Source organism: Hyla sarda, chromosome 7 (assembly GCF_029499605.1).
Source record: "Hyla sarda isolate aHylSar1 chromosome 7, aHylSar1.hap1, whole genome shotgun sequence".
NCBI lineage: Eukaryota > Metazoa > Chordata > Amphibia > Anura > Hylidae > Hyla > Hyla sarda.
In genome coordinates, this window is record NC_079195.1 from 120,573,370 (window position 1) to 120,594,827 (window position 21,458).

The following is a 21,458-nucleotide window of genomic DNA, read 5'->3' on the forward strand; positions in this document are numbered from 1 at the left end:
CCCTCTTCTTGGAGCCTGAGAACCTGAGGACCAGACTTTTGTCTAGGATGTTGTCCTCAGGTTCCCAGGATCTCTCTTCAGGTCCACAGCCCTCCCAATCAACCAAAAAGAATTTTTTTCCTCTGACCATCTTGGAGGCCAGTATCTCCTTCACTGAGAAGATGTCAGAAGAACCGGAAGCAGGAGTGGGAGAAACAAGTTTGGGAGAGAAACGGTTGATGATGAGTGGTTTAAGGAGAGAGACATGAAAGGCATTGGGAATACGAAGAGAAGGAGGAAGAAGAAGTTTGTAAGAGACAGGATTAATTTGGCACAAGACTTTGAAAGGACCAAGATAGCGTGGTCCCAGTTTGTAACTGGGGACACGAAAGCGGACATATTTAGCGGAGAGCCATACCTTGTCTCCGGGAGCAAAAATGGGGGGAGCTCTTCTTTTCTTATCGGCAAACTTTTTCATGCGAGATGAAGCCTGTAAAAGAGAATTTTGGGTCTCTTTCCATATGGTGGAAAGATCACGAGTCACTTCATCTACAGCGGGCAAACCAGAGGACAAGGGAATAGGGAGGGGGGGAAGAGGGTGACGGCCGTACACCACGAAAAATGGGGATTTAGCAGAAGATTCAGAGACTCTAAAGTTGTACGAGAATTCGGCCCAAGGTAGAAGATCTGCCCAGTCATCCTGGCGGGAGGAAACAAAATGCCGTAAATAGTCACCCAGGACCTGGTTAATTCTTTCTACTTGCCCATTGGATTGAGGATGATAAGCAGAAGAGAAGTTTAATTTAATCTTGAGTTGTTTACAGAGAGCCCTCCAGAATTTAGACACGAATTGGACGCCTCTATCCGAGACGATCTGCGTGGGCAAACCGTGAAGACGAAAAATGTGTACAAAAAATTGTTTTGCCAACTGAGGCGCTGAAGGAAGACCAGGAAGAGGAATAAAATGTGCCATCTTGGAAAATCGATCAACGACCACCCAAACAACAGTGTTACCACGGGATGGGGGTAAGTCTGTAATAAAGTCCATACCAATCAGAGACCAAGGCTGTTCGGGGACAGGCAGAGGATGAAGGAGACCAGCAGGCTTCTGGCGAGGAGTCTTATCCCGGGCACAGACAGTACAGGCCCGCACAAAATCAACAACATCCGTCTCCAGAGTCGGCCACCAATAGAAACGAGAGATGAGTTGCAAGGACTTTTTGATGCCCGCATGGCCTGCGAGGTGGGAGGAGTGACCCCATTTGAGAATCCCGAGACGTTGGCGTGGAGAAACGAAGGTCTTCCCTGGAGGAGTTTGCCTGATGGAGACTGGAGAAGTGGAGATCAGACAGTCAGGAGGAATGATGTGTTGCGGAGAGACCTCTACTTCCGAGGCATCCGAGGAACGAGAGAGAGCATCGGCCCTAATGTTCTTGTCGGCAGGGCGAAAATGAATTTCAAAGTTAAAACGGGCAAAAAACAACGACCACCTGGCCTGGCGAGGATTCAGCCGTTGGGCAGACTGGAGATAGGAGAGATTCTTGTGATCGGTGTAAATGATAACTGGAAATTTTGATCCCTCCAGCAGATGCCTCCATTCCTCAAGTGCCAATTTAATGGCCAGTAGTTCTCGATCCCCGATGGAGTAGTTCCTCTCCGCCGGAGAGAAGGTCCTAGAAAAAAAACCACAAGTAACAGCATGCCCGGAAGAATTTTTTTGTAGAAGGACCGCTCCAGCTCCCACTGAGGAGGCATCAACCTCCAATAGGAAGGGTTTAGATGGGTCAGGTCTGGAGAGCACGGGAGCAGAAGAAAAGGCAGACTTGAGATGTTTAAATGCGTCTTCCGCTTGAGGAGGCCAAGACTTAGGATTGGCATTCTTCTTGGTTAAAGCCACGATAGGAGCCACAATAGTGGAAAAATGTGGAATAAATTGTCTGTAATAATTGGCGAACCCCAAAAAACGTTGGATAGCACGGAGTCCGGAGGGGCGTGGCCAATCTAAGACGGCAGAGAGTTTATCTGGGTCCATTTGTAGTCCCTGGCCAGAGACCAAGTATCCTAGGAAAGGAAGAGATTGACATTCAAACAGACATTTCTCCATTTTGGCATAAAGTTGATTGTCTCGAAGTCTCTGAAGAACCATGCGGACATGCTGGCGATGTTCTTCTAAGTTGGCAGAAAAAATCTGAATATCGTCCAGATACACAACAACACAGGAATATAAGAGATCACGAAAAATTTCATTAACAAAGTCTTGGAAGACGGCAGGGGCGTTGCACAGGCCAAAGGGCATGACCAGATACTCAAAGTGTCCATCTCTGGTGTTAAATGCAGTTTTCCATTCGTCCCCCTCCCTGATGCGGATGAGATTATAAGCACCTCTTAAGTCCAGTTTGGTAAAGATGTGGGCACCTTGAAGGCGATCAAAGAGTTCTGAGATAAGAGGTAGGGGGTAGCGGTTCTTTACCGTGATTTTATTAAGTCCGCGGTAATCAATGCAAGGACGTAGGGAGCCATCTTTTTTGGACACAAAGAAAAATCCAGCTCCGGCAGGAGAGGAGGATTTGCGGATAAACCCCTTTTTTAAATTTTCCTGGATGTATTCAGACATAGCAAGAGTCTCTGGGGCGGACAGAGGATAAATTCTGCCCCGGGGTGGAGTAGTGCCCGGGAGGAGGTCAATAGGACAGTCAAAAGGCCTGTGAGGGGGTAAAGTCTCAGCTTGCTTTTTGCAAAATACGTCAGCATAGTCCATATAAGCCTTAGGGAGACCGGTTACAGGAGGAACCACAGGGTCACGGCAGGGAGTACTGGGAACCGGTTTAAGACAGTCCTTGAAACAAGAAGTACCCCAGCTCTTGATCTCTCCTGTTGACCAATCAAGGGTTGGGGAATGGCGTTGAAGACACGGTAGTCCAAGGAGAATTTTGGAAGTGCAATTGGAGAGGACCAAAAACTCAATTTTTTCGTGATGAGGTCCGATGCACATTAGGAGGGGTTCCGTGCGGTAACGCACGGCACAGTCCAATCTTTCATTGTTAACACAATTGATGTAGAGGGGTCTGGCGAGACTGGTCACAGGGATGTTGAACCTGTTGATGAGAGAGGCCAAAATAAAATTTCCTGCAGATCCGGAATCCAAGAAGGCCTTAGTAGAGAAGGAGAAGGTAGAGGCAGATATCCGCACAGGCACAGTAAGGCGTGGAGAAGCAGAGTTGACATCAAGAACTGTGTCACCTTTGTGCGGAGTCAGCGTACGTCTTTCCAGGCGGGGAGGACGGATAGGACAATCCTTCAGGAAGTGTTCGGTACCGGCACAGTACAGGCAAAGATTCTCCATGCGGCGTCGTGTCCTCTCTTGAGGTGTCAAGCGAGACCGGTCAACTTGCATAGCCTCCACGGCGGGAGGCACAGGAACGGATTGCAGAGGACCAGAGGAGAGAGGAGCCGGGGAGAAAAAACGCCTCGTGCGAACAAAGTCCATATCCTGGCGGAGCTCCTGACGCCTTTCGGAAAAACGCATGTCAATGCGAGTGGCAAGATGAATGAGTTCATGTAGGTTAGCAGGAATTTCTCGTGCGGCCAGAACATCTTTAATGTTGCTGGATAGGCCTTTTTTAAAGGTCACGCAGAGGGTCTCATTATTCCAGGATAATTCGGAAGCAAGAGTACGGAATTGGATGGCGTACTCGCCAACGGAAGAATTACCCTGGACCAGGTTCAGCAGGGCAGTCTCAGCAGAAGAGGCTCGGGCAGGTTCCTCAAAGACACTTCGAATTTCCGAGAAGAAGGAGTGTACAGAGGCAGTGACGGGGTCATTGCGGTCCCAGAGCGGTGTGGCCCATGACAGAGCTTTCCCAGACAGAAGGCTGACTACGAAAGCCACCTTAGACCTTTCAGTAGGAAACTGGTCCGACATCATCTCCAAGTGCAGGGAACATTGTGAAAGAAAGCCACGGCAAAACTTAGAGTCCCCATCAAATTTATCCGGCAAGGAAAGTCGTAGGCCGGAAGCGGCCACTCGCTGCGGAGGAGGTGCAGGAGCTGGCGGAGGAGATGATTGCTGAAGCTGTGGTAGTAGCTGCTGTAGCATCACGGTCAGTTGAGACAGCTGGTGGCCTTGTTGCGCTATCTGTTGCGACTGCTGGGCGACCACCGTGGTGAGGTCGGCGACAACTGGCAGTGGAACTTCAGCGGGATCCATGGCCGGATCTACTGTCACGATTCGGATGGCAGGAGGTGGATCCTCTGTGCCAGAGAGGGATTGGCGTGGACCGTGCTAGTGGACCGGTTCTAAGTTACTACTGGTTTTCACCAGAGCCCGCCGCAAAGCGGGATGGTCTTGCAGCGGCGGTAGTAACCAGGTCGTATCCACTAGCAACGGCTCAACCTCTCTGACTGCTGAAGATAGGCGCGGTACAAGGGAGTAGACAAGAGCAAGGTCGGACGTAGCAGAAGGTCGGGGCAGGCAGCAAGGATCGTAGTCAGGGGCAACGGCAGGAGGTCTGGAACACAGGCTAGGAACACACAAGGGAACGCTTTCACTGGCACGATGGCAACAAGATCCGGCGAGGGAGTGCAGGGGAAGTGAGGTATACATAGGGAGTGCACAGGTGAACACACTAATTAGACCAACTGCGCCAATCAGCGGCGCAGTGGCCCTTTAAATCGCAGAGACCCGGCGCGCGCGCGCGCCCCAGGGAGCGGGGCCGCGCGCGCCGGGACAGGACCGACGGAGAGCGAGTCAGGTACGGGAGCCGGGGTGCGCATCGCGAGCGGGCGCCACCCGCATCGCGAATCGCATCCCGGCTGGGGGCGGTATCGCAGCGCACCCGGTCAGTAGATCTGACCGGGGCGCTGCAGTAGCGAGGATGTTGCGAGCGCTCCGGGGAGGAGCGGGGACCCGGAGCGCTCGGTGTAACAATGGGGACCATCAGTGAACCGCCATTTTAAGGTCTTTTCAGAAATTTTTTATTGAAATCAAGTTGGGGCTCTGGCTGGGCCACTTAAGCCACTCCTGTGTTGTTTTGGCTGTGTGCTTTGGGTCATTCTCTTGTTGAAAGGTGAACTTTTAGCCCAGTCTGAGGTCCTAAGCATTCTGGATCAGGTTTACATTATGAATATCTTTGCTCCATTCAGGTTTCCTTCAACACTGACAAATCTTTCTGTTTTAGCTTATTTAAAAAAAAATTAAAAAAAACACCCCCACAGCATGACGCAGCCACCACCATGCTTCACTGTAGAGATGGTGTTGGGCAGGTGATGAGCAGTGACTGGTTTCCTCTAGACAAGACATTTAAAATTGAGTTTCATAAAGTTCAATCTTTGTTTTATTAGACCAGAGAATATTGTTTCTCACAGCATTCAGTCTTTTGATTTTTTGGAAACTCCAGATGGGGTTTCCTGTGTCTACTGATTACTGAGGAGAAGCTTCTTTCTGGTCGCTATGCCATGCAGCCAGATTGGCAAAGTGCTACAGTGATGGTTGACCTTCTGGAAGTTTCTCTCATCTGCAGACAGATCTTTGGAACTCAGCCAGAATGTCCATTGGGTTGTTAATCATTTCCCTTACCGAGGCCTCTCTCCCCCAATTAATTAGTTTGGTGGGACAGCAGCTCTTGGAAGAGTTCTGTTGTTTCAAACTTCATCCTCTTAGGAATTATGGAAGCCACTGTGCACTTCGAAAATTTCAGTGCACAATAATTTTTGTACCTTTCTCTAGTTTTGTAGGCTCCATACTGTAACGCCGAGCGCTCCGGGTCCCGCATCCATCCCGGAGCGCTCACGGCGTCTGCCCTCCTGCAGCGCCCCGGTTTCTCACTCTGACCGGGAGCGCTGCTACAGTGCTGCCGGCGGGGATGCGATTCGCATGGCGGCACCAGTCTGCTTACGGGTTGCATCCCGTTCTGATTACCTGCCCCGTCCTCTGTCTCAGCCCCGGCGTGCACGGTCCCGCTCTCTAGGGCGCGCGCGCGCTGGGTCTCTCAGATTTAAAGGGCCAGTGCACCATTAATTGGTGCCTGGCCCAATCTGTTCCTTACACTCCCTCCACTATAAAAACCCACTTCCCCTTCCTGTCCTTGCCGGATCTTGTTTCCCTAGTGCCCTGAGACAGCGTTTTGTGTATCCCAAGCCTGTGTATCCAGACCCTTGCCGTTGCCCCTGACTACGAACCATTGCTGCCTGCCCAGACCTTGTTACGTCCGACCTTGCTCTTGCCTTGTCCCTGTGTGCCGCGCCTGTCTCAGCTGTCAGTGGGGTTGAGTCGCTATCGGGTGGAACGACCTGGGGGTTACCTGCCGCTGCAAGTCCATCCCACTTTGCGGCGGGCTCTGATGAAAACCAGTAACCCCTTAGATTCCATTCCCCTGGTACGGCCCACGCCATCACCTCACTGACACAGAGGATCCACCTCCAGTGTCCTCTCTGCATACCAGTCCGGATCCTGACACATACAATTTTGTCTCATCGATAAATTCTGTATACCTGTTACCTGTCTCGTCAAACCTCTCGTCATTTCATCTGTCAATGGAGAAAGGCTGGTCTGCACTGTGCGTTACCGCACTCAACCTCTGCTCATGACTGTGGGAATTCACCATCATGAACATATTGAATTTTTTGTGCTGCCCAACTATACTTCGGACAATTTTTCTGGGCTTGCCTTGGCTCCAACGTCACTCGCCTAGTCTCGACTGGGCCACTGGGAACATTAAAAGTTGGGGATCTTCTTGCCACAAGCGTTGTCTTCACTCAGTTCCTTCTTGCCAAGTCTCCATTACAACTCCATTGCCAGGTCTTTCTAAGGCCTATCAGGACTATGCTGATGTCTTCTGTAAAAAGCAAGCAGAGATCTTACCTCCACACAGACCTTATGACTGTCCTATCGATTTGCTCCCAGGTACCACACCATTGCCAGGTCTTCATGAGGACTGTCAGGACAGAAGCTCTTCCTCAGCACATCATACCTCCAGAGTCTCTGATCTCCCCTGCTCCTGTCCCTACCTTCGGCATGCCAGCCACTAGTGTCCCTGATTACCAACTCGTCCACAGGTTTCTAGGATTCAAAGAGAGGGGGAGACCTAAGGGGGGGGGGGGGGGTACTGTAATGCCGAGCGCTCCGGGTCCCGCATCCATCCCGGAGCGCTCACGGCGTCTGCCCTCCTGCAGCGCCCTGGTCTCTCACTCTGACCGGGAGCGCTGCTACAGTGCTGCCGGCAAGGATGCAATTTGCATGGCGGCACTAGTCCGCTTGCGGGTCGCATCCCGTTCTGATTACCTGCCCCGTCCTCTGTCTCAGCCCCGGCGCGCACGGTCCCGCTCTCTAGGGCGAGTGCGCGCCGGGTCTTTTCGATTTAAAGGGCCAGTGCACCATTAATTGGTGCCTGGCCCAATCTGTTCCTTACACTCCCTCCACTATAAAAACCCACTTCCCCTTCCTGTCCTTGCTGGATCTTGTTTCCCTAGTGCCCTGAGAAAGCGTTCTGTGTATCCCAAGCCTGTGTATCCAGACCCTTGCCGTTGCCCCTGACTACGAACCATTGCTGCCTGTCCAGACCTTCTGCTACGTCCGACCTTGCTCTTGCCTTGTCCCTGTGTACCGGCCTGTCTCAGCTGTCAGTGGGGTTGAGTCGCTATCGGGTGGAACAACCTGGGGGTTACCTGCCGCTGCAAGTCCATCCCGCTTTGCGGCGGGCTCTGGTGAAAACCAGTAACCCCTTAGATTCCGTTCCCCTGGTACGGCCCACGCCATCACCTCACTGACACAGAGGATCCACCTCCAGTGTCCTCTCTGCATACCAGTCCGGATCCTGACACATACAATTTTGTCTCTGAGCTCCACAATCTAAAAGAGAAAAGAGGAGCGCTCCATAGTGTAAAACAATACCGGAGGGTGGGTAAGGCTATAGGGGATCACAGCCGCTTACCCTGGGTGGTTGTGTAAATCATACACAACAATGATGAGCATATATCAAAATAGCCAATGAAAGACTATATGCAGCCCTCCTGTTTTCAATTCGGCAATTGAGTAGTGTGGGCTTCTATGTAGTTAGCAGCAAGACTCATGTGATGCTGACAGGCCCAGATGAGACACAGCAGGAACCATAAAAAATGTGTAAGAACCCAAATGGTTAATCTGCACTGAGGTCTTTTGTTATTCTGGTTACTGTGGAAACGCACTGTTCTCTGGATGGTCAGCTGACCTCGTTGGCTTTTCACCTGCTGAGCTCCCTATTTAAACCCTCAGTATTCATCCAGCTCTTGCCTGCGAAAGAGCTCATACTCCTAGCTAGTGTTTGTACTGTATCTTGTATTTCTGACATATTTCACCCATTGGCTCCGTTCTCTGACTCCTCTCCCGTTTCTGAGATTTGGCTTGTAGGTTTCTTTCTGGGTTTTATTTCCCTACAATTTTTTCCCATGGTATTTACTAATGTTTCCCTACATTTTGCACTTTTTCCCTACATTTTGCTTCTTTTTTACACATTCTCTGATCTGTAGGGTTTTCTTCAGCTCAAATTCACCACATTTTCTGTGGAAACCTTAGTAAATATGTTTTTTTTTTTTTTTTGCGAAAATGTTGGGGGCACGGCCCTTTTCTTGACAGTCGTTTTTTTCCAATTCTGTTGCAAATTCTGGCGTACATTCTGGCCCACAACCAGACAAAACATGTTGAGTATGCAATAGTAAATCAGGGCCATTGTGTGTGTATGTTTACTTATTATTTCTATTAGTGTGTGTGATTCCATAGAGTGTCCCGACCTCCATCTGTATTGTAAGTTTATTTTGTTGAGGTTTTACTCCCTGCACTTATTCAGGGAGGGACTGTCACTGTGATTGTGTACCCGTCGCCTAGGGTGGGTACGCAAGTAGGCAGGGCAAGTGGAAGCGGGTGAGTTCAGGGCTTCACTCTTCTCTGCCTATATGTGACATTTTCACAGGCCCACACACCTGCATTTGCCGTGCTCCTGCTATGGAAGCTATGTCTGCGTTGGTAGAGCAAATGCAGGGTTTAACTCAGCTGAGTCAGGATTTAGCTGAAAGACTTCAGCAGTGTGAGTCTTCTCTGTCTCAGTCAGCATCAGTTCAGACCTTGATTCAGAAACTGCAAGATCAGGAGCAGTTATTCCAGAATTTGCTAGTTAGAATCCAGGAGTTGGAGTCTGCCCATACCCATGTGTCATCTGGTTCTGTCCCAGCTCCTGTGGAGCCGCAAGTGCGTCTCCCAGATCGGTTTTCAAGTAACTGAAAAATGTTTAAGGCCTTCTGTGAAAGTTGCAAGTTATGTTTTTGTCTGAGGCCTTCCTCTTCTGGCACCGAGGCCCAGAGAGTGAGAATAATTATGTCCCTTTTGCAAGGAGGTCCCAAGGAATGGGTATTTTCCCTTGGTCCCAATGACCTTGAGTTGACCTCTGTGGATTAACTATTTGCGGGATTGGTAGCTCTTGTATGCAGAACCAGACTGTGCTGCATATGCTTAATCTCAGCTGCGTACATTAAAGCAGGGTCGCAGACCCGTTAAGGAGTATTGTGCAGACTTTAGAAAGTGGTGTGTGGCTTCTCGGTGGAATACCCCAGCTTTGGTTTGCCAGTTTAGACTGGGATTATCCGACAGCTTAAAAGACATGCTGGTGACTTACCCCTCTACTGACACCCTTGACCAAGACATGACATTAGCTGCCCGAGACATCTACGTGAGTGTTCATCTTCCTCTAATCCTCCTCTTTTGCGTGACTCTTTTCCTGACTGTAATAACCAACTTATGCCTGAGGTGGAACCCATGCAGATAGGGTCAATTCGAACCCCGGAGAAGTGCAGAAGATTTCACAGACTAAACGGCCTGTGTTCTTACTGTGGGGAGAATACACACTTTATCGCCTCCTGTGTCAAGACTCCATGCCCAAGTGGTAATCGTGGAGGCCACTTGGGCGCACAGGTATGTCATGCCTCTCTTCTTCTGGGGGGCATTGTTTCATCTAGTATGCAACCTGATATAACATCTAAAAGTGTTGTAAAGCCTGTTTTGCAGTAACCTCTGGCTGAATCCGCTTGTTGTGGCACCATGGGCAATAAAATTGTCGAGAGCACTCATGCAGACTTGCGGTCAGAGGGAAGTAGTGAGATTCTGGAGGATGGCTGTGAGGACACCAATGAGTGGTGTGATTTGGAGGATGAGGATACAGATGAGGACCTTGATGGTCCATCTGTATCCAAGTCAAGACCTTTGTACTCTCAGGTGGTTACGGGTCCAGTGGCCCTTTTAAAAGTGTGTGTGTGTGTGGGGGGGGGGGAGTACTGTAGAGAACCCAAAGGGTTAATCTGCACTGAGGTCTTTTGTTATTCTGGTTACTGTGGAAACACCCTTTTCTATGGATGGTCAGCTGACGTTGTTGGCTTTTCACCTGCTTAGCTCCCTATTTAAACCCTCAGTATTCATCCAGCTCTTGCCTGCGAAAGAGCTCATACTCCTAGCCAGCATTTGTACTGCATCTTGTATTTCTGGCCTATTTGACCCGCTCTCTGACTCTTCTTCCGTTTCTGCGATTTGGTTTTTCTGTTATCTCTTGGTACTGACTAGGCTTGTGGACTGTGATATATTGTGTGTGTGTGATTCCATACAGTGTCCCGACCTCCGTCTGTATTGTATTTTATTGTATTTTACTCCCTGCATTTATTCAGGCAGGGATTGTCACCGTGGTTGTGGACCCATCACCTAGTGTGGGTACAAAAATAGGCAGGGCAAATGGGAGCGGGTGAGTTCAGGGCTTCACTCTTCCCTGCCCATACGTGACACAAGGATTTATTCACCAATATGTAACTCATTTTCCTGCGCATGTGCAGTGAAACGCGTTGCATCTGGGTGAGTAAATCCTTTTTTATGGTTCCCACTGTATCTCATCTGGGCCTGTCAGCGCCACATGAATCTTGCTGCTAATTACATAGAAGCCTACACTTCTGAGCTCCACAGACAGTTCTTTCCACTTCATGGCTTGATTTTTGTTCTTATATGCATTCTCAGCTGCGTGAACTTATATTTGAAGAGATGTGTCTTTCAAAAAATAATGAATTATGGGGTATTAAGGCATACCTGTCATATCACAGAAAAAATAATGCTTACATATGTTACTCACTAGGTTGTGCAGATTCTTTACATGTCTTTTTTACTTGTCTAGGTTCTGTATTTGGCACACAAATTCGTATGTTCTGCTGCTCACTTATTCTGACATCCACTGCTCAGGAAGGGGTGTGTCACAGCCAAGCACTAAGCTTATTCCTCCCTTATTCACCCTGCATTCACTTCCTCCCTGGTTTGCTGTGCTGTGCTTGCTCTCCTTATCCAATCACTGCAGGCTGCTCTTTATCCCCTTTTTTTTCTGTTTTCATGCTGTAGTCTGATAGACAAGACAGGAGTGAGCACAGAGGAGTGCTGGTCTCACCCTCACTTTCTGGACTTTGCCCCAGCCTGTGTTTCAGCTGGGACAAAGATGATGCTGCAGTTGGACAGGATTATGTTCTGGATAGTATGAGGACCCCCCCTAGTGGTCTTTTTTTTTTTTTATAAGACACAACTTCTTTAAAAGGAGATAGATGGCTATGGACAAAAACGATAAGCAGAGCTTCCCATAGAGAAGTATTGTATTGGAAGGTGGTGCAAGTGTTATTACCGTATTTATCGGGGTATACCACGCACCGGCCTATAACACGCACCCTCATTTTACCAAGGATATTTGGGTAAAAAAAGTTTTTTACCCAAATATCCATGATAAAATGAGGGTGCGTGTGTGCGCGTGTATACCCCGATATACCCCCAGGAAAGGCAGGGGGAGAGAGGCCGTCGCTGCCCGCTTCTCTCCCCCTGCCTTTCCTGGGGTCTATAGCGCTGCTGTCGGCCCTTTTCACCCCCTGCCGACAGCCGACAGCCAGGGGGAGAGAAGGGGCAGCGGCACCCATTGCCGGCGCCACTGCCCCGTTGCCTCCCCCCATCCCCGGTGGCATAATTACCTGAGTCAGGTCCGCGCTGCTCCAGGCCTCCGTCGTGCGTCCCCAGCGTCGTTGCTATGCACAGCGCGGCGCTCTGACGTCATGCGCCGCGCCGTTCAGCGCATAGCAACGACGGAGGCCTGGAGCAGCGGAGCAGCGCGGACCCGACTCAGGTAATTATGCCACCGGGGATGGGGGGAGGCAACGGGGCAGCGGCGCCGGCAATGGGTGCCGCTGCCCCTTCTCTCCCCCTTTTAACCAGGGGGTGAAAAGGGCCGACAGCAGCGCTCTAGACCCCAGGAAAGGCAGGGGGAGAGAAGCGGGCAGCGACGGCCTCTCTCCCCCTGCCTTTCCTGGGGGGTATCGGCGTATAACACGCACACAGACTTTAGGCTAAAAATTTTAGCCTAAAAAGTGCGTGTTATACGCCGATAAATACGGTACATTGAATAAACTGCTCACCTTTGGCTGTTGTGTTTTCCAAGACACAACAACTTATAGCGTATTGGAGTGTATGGATATTAGTGGTGCTGCCTCCCAGGAGTTGGTTCCTCGGGGCCAAATGTAGACTATAGGTAGAGGAGTGTAAGAGAAAAAATCCAGGGTACCTGGCGCGATCCACGGTAAAAGGACTTAATCCAAGCAGGTGGCACAGCACAGACGCGTTTCGAGGTGGCATTACCATTAAAAAGGAGATTACATTTTTTCATTTAAAAAGTCTTGATTCTGACAGTGCCTGTTTAAAGGTGGAAAAAATGGTTTCAAATCAACTGATGCCAGAAAGTTAAACAGATTTGTAAATTACTTCTATTAACCTGTTCAGGACGCAGGGCGTATGCATACGCCCTGCATCCCGAGTCCTTAAGGACGTAGGGCTTATGATTACGCCCGTGGGAATTCCGGTCCCCGCCGCTAGCCGGTCAGGGACCGGGATGCCTGCTGAAATCATTCCTGAGTCCCCCCATGTTGGTGATCGCAGGAAATCGCATGTCAATTCAGACATGAAATTTTCTGCTATTCCGGGCTGGGAGGGGCAGGGGATAGGAGGGGGTGGCACCTCGCTCCTATCCCTTAGGATGATCGGGGCTGTCACTGACAGCTCCGATCATCCCTATTTTCCGGGCAATCGGGTCACCAGAGACCCGATTGCCCGGAAAATAGGGATGATCGGAGCTGTCAGTGACAGCCCCGATCATCCTAAGGGATAGGAGCGAGGTGCCACCCCCTCCAATCCCCTGCCATTAGTCAGCAATGAGTACTGACCAATGGCAGTTGAAGACGGAGGGTTGCCATGGAAACCCCCACTCTGCCCACCCCTGGATGTCGGGCAGAATCGGGGGAGAAGATGGCGGCCGGGAACTTTGAAGAAGATGCGGTTGGGACCGGCGATCATCGGTGGCATCAGTAGAGATCAGCGGCGTAGGTAGGGAGGCAACAGCGTGGAGCATCAAGGAAGGTGGCAGTAAAGCAATATTACTGCTGTCTTCCTAGTGGTTGCCAAACTGCAACTTCCAGAATGCCCAGACAGCCAAAGGCTGTCAGGGCATGCTGGGAGTTGTAGTTTTGCAACATCTGGAGGGTCACAGTTTGGAGACCACTATTACAGTGGTGCCCAAACGGTAGCCCTCCAGATATTGCAAAACTACAACTCACAGCATGCCTAGATGGCCCAGGTATGCTGGGAGTTGTAGTTCTGTAACATCTGTCCCTTCAGATTTTGCAATTTTCATGAAAATTTTGAAAATTGCTGCTACACTTTGAAGCCTTCTAATGTTTTCAAAAAGTAAAAATATGTCCATTTTATGATGCCAACATAAAGAAGACATTGTATTTGAGAATCAATATAAAATTTATTTGGAATATCCATTTTCCTTACAAGCAGTGAGTTTAAAAGTTAAAAAATTGCTACATTTTCAACATTTTAATGAAATTTTGGGATTTTTCACCAAGAAAGGATGCAAGTAACGACGAAAATTTAGCACTTAAATAAAGTAGAATATGTCACGAAAAAAAATCTCAGAATCAGAATAATCGGTAAAAGCATCTTAGAGTTATTAATGCATAAAGTGAAAGTGGTCAGAATTGCAAAAAAGGGCTGCGTCCTTAAGGTTAAAATGAGCTGCGTCCTTAAGGGGTTAAAAAATTTTAATCCTTCCAGTACTTATCAGCTGCTGTATGCTCTACAGAAAATGTTGTATATCTTTCTGGCACCAGTTAATTTGAAAACATTTGTTTTTCACCGCAGTACCCCTTTAATAGAGATTGATGTGGATAGACTTTATTTTTTTATTTTAGCACGTAGCCTCAACATAACAAAATGTGAAAAAAGTGAAAGGGTCTTATGGTTTGCCAAATGCATTATACATATATACCACCTAGTCTTCTTTTGCTATGTACAGGAAGTGACGCCAGCAGCCCGGCCATCTGCTTCAACAGTGAAGTGGTGCTAGGTAACCTAGGTAACTAGCTGTAATAATGAATGCTGAAGGTATCCTTAGGATAGGGAATAAGTTATGGTATCCCAGAGTACCAACATTGTGACTTTTTGCTTGTCATGAATTAGTGCTTACACAGTGCAACTAAGACCATGCCCAAACCATGACCACAAAAGGCTCCCTGGATTATCCCGGGCTTGAGAAAGGACGTAGCAGTGTACTAAACAGCTGTCACACTGATTGCAGCTCCCCTGCCCGCATGCTGTACATCCCCGCTGCTATCATTTGTACCCACCAAAGAAAATTAAGTTACAGTTGTACTACAATGGGTGAGTAGCCCTCTTCTGTATTCTGGATTTGAATGATATATAATGATATGCTGACGAAAATTGCATCATAAAGGCAGCAATATCAGTGGGCAATTAGAATTCCAGCAGCAATGGCAATGGCAGTATTTATTACAGTATGTACATATCAAACATGTGCACTATGTCTTCTATAACAGTTTTGGATACCACATTACCCTTCTGCCCTCACTATTTGTACCTGTCAGCTGAAGCTGTAAACAGTGCTCGATATCCTTCTATCCCGCCTGCTATGTGACCCAAATAAACAGTGTCTTTTAGCTGCTCCATAAGAAGTGCCTGAAAAAAACTATAAACATTAGGTATTAGTCAATATTTTGGCCCAATTTGCAAGCTCAAGAGTGAAGGGTCCTCTTTGTTTTTCAAGTCCCTATGCTAACACATGCGTTTAAACAAATCACAGTTCTTTGACCATACTTACTGATACCAGGAAATGTTAAAAACAATGCCCAGGAGGATGTAGATGAACCACATGGTAGCATTCCCATCCAGTGTTCTATGATCCATCCCTGCAACAAACACTAAAAAAAACAACAAGGGGAATAGATGCAGCAACTTCATGCAGGTCCAGGTGGTAGTAGGGTCCAATAAACATGAGTAAAAGCTAATGATTTGTCAGGTTTCCTTTAAAGGGTACCTCTCATCAAAAAAACTTTTGATATATTATAGATTAATGTATGCAGAATAACTTCACAATTGCATGTTATTAAAAAATATGCTTCTTTCTATTTAATTTTCCACTTTGAAGAAATGACCACTAGGGGTCTCCCTACCAGTCCTGGCAGCAAGCATTTCAGACTCATGCTGGAGTCCTAAACACTACGAGCTGCCAGTCTGCTTTGTTCACAAAGGATAACACTCAGAGCTGCCAGCCTGCTTTGTTCACAGCCTGTTTGGCTGTGAACAAAGCAGGCTGGCAGCTCTGAGTGTTTAGGACTCCAGCATGAGTCAGAAATGCTTGCTGACAGGACTGATCGGGAAAAATACAATAGAAAGAAGCATATTTTTCATTAACATGCTATTGGAAAGTTATTCAACATTCATTAATCTAAAATATATCAAAAGTTTATTTGATGAGAGGTACCCTTTAAGGTTATGTTCACAGTTTGTTGCCCTCTTTTTGGGCTGTAAAATGACTGTAAAACTGACATTTTGCAGCTCAAACAAAGGGCAAAAAAACATAGTTTTTCTTTTTATTTTGCCCAATCAATAGCAAAACAGCCCCTCCCGCATGTATTTATTTTTGAGATGCCATTTTTACAGCTGTAAAATTAAGTCACCTGCCATTTATAGTCAAGTCATTTTTGTGGCTTTTTTGGTCCACATTTTGGCCCAAGGACAGCTACAAATAAGGCCAAAAAATATTCAGTACAATAAAAGAGCCAAAATAAACAGAAGGCTTAAAAGTCGGCAGAAAATGTAAGCTATTTTGGAGTCTCAAAAACTGCTGTTTTGCAAAGCTCAAAATGAGGCATAAAACAGTATGTCAACAAAACCTAAGTCTGCTGCTTAAAAGTGGGTTTGTAGTTGAAGTGCACCATTCCCCCTAAACAAGTCACTTATTTATAAAAGCAAATAGAGCAAGCGATGAAAATGATAATTGTACAAGTCATCAATTAATGTAATGTATCTAAAGAGATGTCATGTATCTAAAGTGAAAAGTTACAACTTGAAAGTCACTCCTCCTTTTCTGCCACATCGTGTTCTCTTTCTTATTAGAGATCAAACTATAAGGAAATGTATGACCTACAAAGCCCACTTTAGCACATGACCTGTTAGCTGAACACATTACCTAGTATTAAACCAATGACTTCCATGAAAGACTCTTTTCTCATAGTTCCAATTTGCAGACTTATCTAATGGCTTGAGGAATCCTTGTTAAAAAGAAGCCCAAAACAGCCACCCCAGTGTCTTATCTGGGAACAGAGTCATGTTCCTAATACATTACTTTTGGAAAAGAGAACAGCTGTATGCGCCATAAGATAGACAGGGTTGTGGGAGGACAATACGGAGGATTACAATGTCACATTAGACACTGAACTTCAACTTATCTTTAACTTAACTTTCTACTCTGCTTTTCAATTAAAAAGTTAATGGGACCAGTTTACAGGATTGAAGTTACTATTTGGATGAGGTCAGATAGACAGGTGCCTCCTTATGACATAATGCATACTGAAACACTACAAGACTAACAAGATGCCCTTCTGATAACGGTCATTCCTATAAGAGTCTTGGCTTCCGATCCAGATTTGTAACTAGAATTCATTATTTAATTACAAGCATACTGCGGTTTGTGTAACCCAATCTGCCATTTTACAGGCTGTTAAAGAGGTTATCAAGAAAATATTTTACCATTTAAAACTGCTCAGGGGGGCAGGAGTAAATAAAAAAACTGTACTCGCGTGCACTTTGTTCTGACAGTGCTGGTCCCGCTGCTCAGAGCTTTCTGTCCTCCATCTTAACATACAGGAAATGTCCACTAAGCCAATTACCAACTGAGGTGGGTCTCCACTGTAGTCAAATGTAATTGGGTCATTCTGTAACCCCTGTTGTGGGCACCAAGAGATTTTGTATCATGCCTGCACCAAGAACAACCAAAGTTGTAATTGTACAACATACATTTTTACAGGTGCCACTTACAGGGTGCCTATCTTTGTGTGTGCCATATATTCTGTTTGCCCAAGGATAAATACATTTATTTCAGTGGTTTCATTGGTGACTCTGCGCTATGGACACAACTTCATGATGCCTTTCAGTCGGTCAGGGCAGAAAATGCTGTTATTAGCATATTGTGTATGATAACCGTATATACTCGAGTATAAGCCGAGTTTTTCAGCACGATTTTTCGTGCTGAAAACTCCCCCCTCGGCTTATACTCGAGTGAACTCTCCGCCCTCAGTGGTCTTCAACCTGCGGACCTCCAGATGTTTCAAAACTACAACTCCCAGCAAACCCGGGCAGCCATCGGCTGTCCGGGCTTGCTGGGAGTTGTAGTTTTGAAACCTCTGGAGGTCCGCAGGTTGAAGATCACTGCGGCATTCGACATCATCCAGCCCCTCTCACCCCCTTTAGTTCTGTACTCACCTCCACTCGGCGGGACGTTAGGGTGCGCTGGTCCGGTGCTGCAGGACTGTCCGGTGGGGAGGTCGTCCGGTGGGATAGTGGTCCCGGGCTGCCATCTTCACCGGGGGGCCTCTTCTCCTCGCTTCGGGCCCAGAATAGAGGCGTTGCCTTGACAACGATGCAGAGGGACGTTGGTAATGAAGCTGGATGAGCTGGATGATGTCGAAGGCCGCAGTGGTCTTCAACCTGCGGACCTCCAGAGGTTTCAAAACTACAACTCCCAGCAAGCCCGGACAGCCGATGGCTGCCCGGGCTTGCTGGGAGTTGTAGTTTTGAAACTTCTGGAGGTCCGCAGGTTGAAGACCACTGTATCAGACATTGACAAGCGGTGATGATGAAAGTGGGGGGGGGGGGGCTGATGACGTGGTGATGATGACAAGGGGATGATGAAGGGGGGGTGTGGGATGATGACAAGGGGATGATGAAGGGGGTGTGGAATTATGACAAGGGGATGATGACAGGGGGATGATGAAGGGGGTGTGTGGGATGATAACAAGGGGATGATGAAGGGGGGGTGTGGGATGATGACAAGGGGATGATGAAGGGGGTGTGTGGGATGATGACAAGGGGATGATGAAGGGGGGGAGGGGATGATGAAGGGGGGGTGGGATGATGACAAGGGGATGATGAAGATGGGGGCTGGGATGATGACAAGGGGATGATGAAGGGGGGGGTGGGATGATGACAAGGGGATGATGAAGGGGGGATGATGAAAGGCGTTGATGATGACAGGGTGATGATGATGAGGGTGTTAAAGACGGGGCCTGGATGATGACAGGGGGGATGATGTATTTCCCACCCTAGGCTTATACTCGAGTCAATAACTTTTCCTGGGATTTTGGGGTGAAATTAGGGGCCTCGGCTTATATTTGGGTCGGCTTATACTCGAGTATATACGGTAAGCACAATATTAAAAGTATCGTATAGATTCTCATTAAAGGGGAACTCCAGGGAATGGACACATCCCTTTTACACAGGATGGCGGCTACATTTCTAAATACAGTATGGGGAGTGGTTCAAACTACAAAGATAGGATATAAGTTTTAGTTCCCCAGAGTACCCCTTTAAATGATAATAACTGATTCACTTTAAGGTTCTACCAATTAAAGACCCTCTATCTCTATAAATTATTTGCGCCAGGTGAGTAAGTTGCACCTTTGAATGATCTTTCAGATGACAAAATGAATGATTCCTTCAATAATACAATTTTGCTTTTGTTTATAGGGGTTATCCAAAAATAGATAAACAGAACTAAATTCCAACAAAAACAGTACCACACCTCAGGTTGTGTGCAATATTACAGTTTGGCTCCATTCACTTTAATGGAACTGAGCCGCAATACCACACACAGCCTGAGGACAGGGGTGGTGCTATTATTGGAAGAGATCAGCTCTGTTTTTCTAATCCTGGACAACCACTTTAATTGTTACAAATATTTTACTGATCAATTCTGAAACTTTTTTTAGACAAATTCCCATTTTATATTGAAGAACTATTCCTTTCATCAATGTTTTCTCCCAGGACTCTGAAATACCTCATGGATTTATGGGATGGACTTACCAGAATGTGACCTTGAGCTGTATAAATATTTGGAAAGGATGAATATGAACCTTTGAGTATACAGAACTTTGCCAAATGAAACTGAAAACAACTCAGACAGAGCCCTTATTGTCCTTGTCACTTTACAATAGATTCTGCTGCACTAATAAACTCTTCTTTCCTGATGCCTACCTAATACACAATTATATAACAGCTTACATCTGAAACCTAACCAGGGGTAGAGACATAGGCGTTGTGTTGTAGAAACTGTGATATTAAAGAATCAGGTGGATGAAGGTCCATCCAAGATGCAAATGTTTCCTTTTACAATCTCACATGTAGAACCAGACAGGATTCATCAATCGCAATGACTGTAGTAACCTGTCAGCTAGAGTCTCTAACCCAACTCCAGACCAAGTCCAATGTATGAAAGTAGACACGTGTAAAAAAGTCTTATGCAATTTCTTCTTTATGTAGATACTTATATATTGTAGATACATATTCCTATCAATACAGTGTACATAGTAAACAATCACCCAAATGCAGGTCAGCAGCAGATCATATGCGGCACATAAGGGATTATTTCCTTCACTCCATACGAAGCTTCTTGTTCCTAGCCATCCAGTTTGCATTCATCATCCGAGATTTGTATGTCACATCCACAAGATGTCTGATGATCCTCCTCTGGGACCTGTACTTTGTTATATACCCTTTGTTGGCAATAACAGCGGTCAAATGTTTTCTGTAAGTCTTCACAAGGTTTTCACACACTGTTGCTGGTATTTTGACCCATTCCTCCATGCAGATCTCCTCTAGAGCAGTGATGTTTTGGGGCTGTTCATGCGCAAAACAGACTTTCAAATCCCTCCAAAGGTTTTCTATGGGTTGAGATCTGGAGACTGGCTAGGCCACTCCAGGACCTTGAAATGCTTCTTACAAAGCTACTCCTTCGTTGCCCGAGCGGTGTGTTTGGGATCATTGTCATGCTGAAAGACCCAACCATGTTTCATCTTCAATGCCCTTGTTGATGGAAGGAGGCTTTCACTCAAAATGTCACAATACATGGCCCCATTCATTCTTTCTTTTTCACAGATCAGTTGTCCTGGTCCCGTAGCAGAGAAAAAGCCCCAAAGCATGATGTTGCCACCCCCATGCTTCACAGTAGGTGTGGTGTTCTTTGGATGCAACTCAGCATTCTTTCTCCTCCAAACAGGACGAGTTGAGTTTTTACCAAAAAGTTCTACTTTGGTTTCATCTGACCATATGACATTCTCCCAATACTCTTCTGGATCATCCCAATTCCCCCCCCCCCCCCCCCAACAAACTTCAGACTCGGACATGTACTTGCTTAAGCAGGAGGACACGTCTGGCACTGCATGATTTGAGCCTCTTTCGGCCTAGTGTGTTACTGATAGTGGCCTTTGTTAATTTGGTCCCAGCTCTCTGAAGGTCATTCATTAGGTCCGCTTGTATGGCTCTGGGATATTTGCTCACTATTCTTGTGATCATTTTGACACCGCGGGGTAAGATCTTGCATGGAGCCCCAGATCGAGGGAGATTATCAGTGGCCTTGTATGTCTTCCACTTTCTAATAATTGCTCCCACAGTTGATTTCTTCACACCAAGCTGCTTGCCTATTGCAGATACAGTCTTTCCAGCTTTGTGCAGGTCAACAATTTGGTTTCTTGTGTCCTTCGACAGCTCTTTGGTCTTGACCATAGTGGAGTTTGGAGTGTGACTGTTTGAGGTTGTGGACAGGTGTCTTTTATACTGATAACAGGTTCAAACAGATGCCATTAATACAGGTAACGAGTGGAGGACAGAGGAGACTCTTAAAGAAGAAGTTACACATCTGTGAGAGCCAGAAATCTTGCTTGTTTATAGGTGACCAAATACTTATTTTCCACCATAATTTGCAAATAAATCAGACAATGTGATTTTATGGATTTTTTTCTCATTGTGTCTCTCATAGTTGAGGTATACCTATGAAGAAAATTACATCTTTTTAAGTGGGAGAACTTGCACAATTGGTGAT

At 47.0% G+C, this 21,458-nt stretch overlaps 1 long non-coding RNA gene across 1 annotated transcript; it reads left to right on the forward strand.

Moving 5' to 3' along the window:
• The first annotated feature begins 14,388 nt into the window (after window positions 1-14,388).
• On the forward strand, window positions 14,389-19,715 carry LOC130282385 (uncharacterized). Its single transcript, XR_008846370.1, has 3 exons — window positions 14,389-14,420; window positions 14,525-14,725; window positions 19,406-19,715. It is a non-coding gene; the product is annotated as an uncharacterized LOC130282385 (long non-coding RNA).
• The last annotated feature ends 1,743 nt before the right edge of the window (window positions 19,716-21,458 follow it).